Raw genomic sequence first — 3285 nt, forward strand, 5'->3', positions numbered from 1 at the left:
CTTTCTTATTTGACTCAGGCCCAGGAGGAATACCTGGCTACAATAGTTGTCATTTATCTCAGAGGCACTGGGGCACCAGCTGCAAAGCAGCAACTCAGATTACCTTTTGTGAAAGCTGACAGAACTTCTTCAGCGTCCTTCAGACTGTGGGGAAACAGACATTTTCATAATGCAATACTTTTGGGAATGTGAGATGATTTAATGCCTACAGAGGAGAATTTAGTAACAGCTACCAAAACACAAATGTTTTACCTGTTGACTCAGGAATCCTATTTCAGGACATTTATTCAACAAATAATCCTGCACAACTAAGGAATGCTATCAATATAAAACCACCCCTTGGAGAATTTTTTGTACTAAGCGAGCATTGCAAAAAATATTCGTCAACTGTGCTCGCTTCGGCAGCACATATACTAAAATTGGAACGATACAGAGAAGATTAGCATGGCCCCTGCGCAAGGATGACACGCAAATTCGTGAAGCGTTCCATATTTTTTAAATACCACATGTTTGCCTTAATTTAAGATGACACGATGTTATGTATAACAAGTTATGTTATGAATGTTATATGTTGTGTATAAACCTAAATTGAAATGTCAATGAGGTGGTCACAGAAGGTGGATAAGAAATCGCATTTACTTTTACCATATTGGTTACTCGTTACTATGTCAATTAATTCCATGGTGATGTAAATTTTTGCTGATGGTATGTTGGAGCTTTTAATTGATCGGGATGATAGTCTGCTGGCTCTGTCTTCAGACCAGAGAGTGTATACCTAAGAAGCCGTTGAACTTATCTGGACAATAAGATGCTGGACTCTATGTTTGGTATATGCTTGCAATGGGGGAATCTCAACTGAACTTGAACTGTGGTTATGCAACAAGGTGGAGGAATCCACCATGGTGGGAGGGTTTGGGGAGGGGTGGGGAGAATCCCAGTACCTATGAAACTGTGTCACATAATACAATGTAATTAATGAATTTAAAATAAAAAAAAAAAAAAAAAAAATATTCGTCAACAGGGCCAGGCGGCGTGGCCTAGAGGCTAAAGTCCTCGCCGTGAACGCGCTGGGATCCCATATGGGCGCCAGTTCTAATCCCGGCAGCTCCACTTCCCATCCAGCTCCCTGCTTGTGGCCTGGGAAAGCAGTTGAGGACGGCCCAAGGCTTTGGGACCCTGCACCTGCATGGGAGACCCGGAAGAGGTTCCTGGTTCCCGGCGTCGGATCGGCGTGCACCGGCCCGTTGCGGCTCACTTGGGGAGTGAAAACATCGGATGGAAGATCTTCCTCTCTGTCTCTCCTCCTCTCTGTATATTTGGCTTTCCAATAATAATAAAATCTTTAAAAAAAAATATTCGTCAACAGAAACTGACAAAGCTACATGATTGAATATTACGCAGCTAAATAAGGAACATTTTTTTTTGGAACTGATATGTAAAACACATTTTAGATTATACAGATGCTGGTTTTTTTTGTGTGTGTAAAAAATGGTAGGAAGAGTGCTCAAAGTCTTGGGACCCTTCACCCGCATGGGAGACCCAGAAGCTCCTGGCTTATGGATTTGGATTGGCTCAGCACTGGCTGTTGTGGCCACTTTGGACTTGAACCAGCAGACAGAAGATGTTTCTCTCTGTATCTCCTTCTCTTTGTAAATCTGCCTTTCAAATAAAAATAAGTAAATCTTAAAAAAAAAGAAACCTGTCAAAAAAGAAACTGCAGAATTGTAGGAATAAAGACACATACTTGTATTTGATTATATTTACATAAAGGAACACTAAAAGGATTCACAAAAATGTGAAGCTATTTAACTCAAGGGCCTACAGGGTATAGTAAGGAAGGGGTAGAGAGGGACAGAGGGAGAAAGGGATACTGAGACTTCACCACGTGATCATGTAATCTTTTACCTGCAAAATTTTGTTTGAAACAGTTTAAAAATCTACTCAGAGGGCCCAGCCTGGTGGCCTAGTGGCTAAAGTCCTCGCCTTGAACGTGCCAGCATCCCATATGGGCACCAGTTCTAATCCCGGCAGCTCCACTTCTCATCCAGCTCCCTGCTTGTGGCCTGGGAAAGCAGTCCAGGACGGCCCAATGCACTGGGACCCTGCAACCCGTGTGGGAGACCTGGAGGAATTTCCTGGCTCCTGGCTTCGGATCAGTGCAGCACCGGCCATTGTGGTCACTTGGGAAGTGAGTCATCGGATGGAAGATCTTCCTCTCTGTCTTTCCTCCTCTCTGTATATCTGACTTTTCAATAAAAAATAAATAAATCTTTTTTAAAAAATCTACTCAGAAAAACATATTTTGAATGAATTTGTATTACTGCAGCACAGTATGATAGTAAATCTTTTAAACATTATTCCAATTGAAAGAGTGAGGAAAAAAGATGAAGGGGGAGGGGGAAAGAGGGGGAGAGAGAGAGAGAGAGAGAGAGAGAAAACGCTCTTCCATTCTCTGGTTCACTCCCCAAATGGTCACAATGACAAGGGCTGGTCCAGGACAAAACCAGGTGCCCAGAAATCCATCCTGGTCTTCCACATGCGTGGCAGGGACCCCAAGTACTTAGGCCAGCTTTCATTGCTTTCCAAGGCATGTGCAGGGAGCTGAATCAGAAGTAGCGCAGTCACTCTAACTGGCACTCTCACATGAGATGTTGGCAATGCAGGCACTACACTGGCCCCATGATGGAATATTTACAAATTTATTTTACGTGGCTCACACAGTCTATACATCAATATCTCATACAGGCACTCAAAAAGAAAGAGAAAAACCATCTGACTTTTGATAACAGCTCAAAGATTATTAGCAAAATGGTAAAAATTAAGGCATCAGTGCATGAAATATTAGCATGAAATATTAGCAAGATGTTTTGTAGTTTTTTTTAAAAGATTTGTTTTATTTTTATTGCAAAGTCAGATATGCAGAGAGGAGAAAAGACAGAGAGGAAGATCTTCTGTCTGATGATTCACTCCCCAAGTGACCGCAACGGCCGGTGCTGCACCGATCCGAAGCCAGGAGCCAGAAACTTCTTCCAGGTCTCCCACATGGATGCAGGGTCCCAATGCTTTGGACCGTCCTCGACTGCTTTCCCAGGCCACAAGCAGGGAGCTGGATGGGAAGCGGGGCTTCCAGGATTAGAACTGGTGCCCATATGGGATACAGCCGTGTTCAAGGCGTGGACTTTAGCCACTAGGCCACCACACCAGGCTCAAGCAGATTATTTTAAAATGCCATAATTAAACGTCAGTAAAATCTATCGACAAATTAAATGAATAAAGTATGATTAA

General features: G+C 42.9%; 1 non-coding gene across 1 annotated transcript; it reads left to right on the top strand.

The window, feature by feature from the left end:
- The first annotated feature begins 389 nt into the window (after window positions 1-389).
- LOC131478673 (U6 spliceosomal RNA) lies at window positions 390-496 on the top strand. The gene has a single exon (XR_009244604.1). It is a non-coding gene; the product is annotated as a U6 spliceosomal RNA (small nuclear RNA).
- Window positions 497-3285: the final 2789 nt, after the last annotated feature.

The sequence above is a fragment of the Ochotona princeps genome, chromosome X, assembly GCF_030435755.1.
Source record: "Ochotona princeps isolate mOchPri1 chromosome X, mOchPri1.hap1, whole genome shotgun sequence".
Classification (NCBI taxonomy): domain Eukaryota; kingdom Metazoa; phylum Chordata; class Mammalia; order Lagomorpha; family Ochotonidae; genus Ochotona; species Ochotona princeps.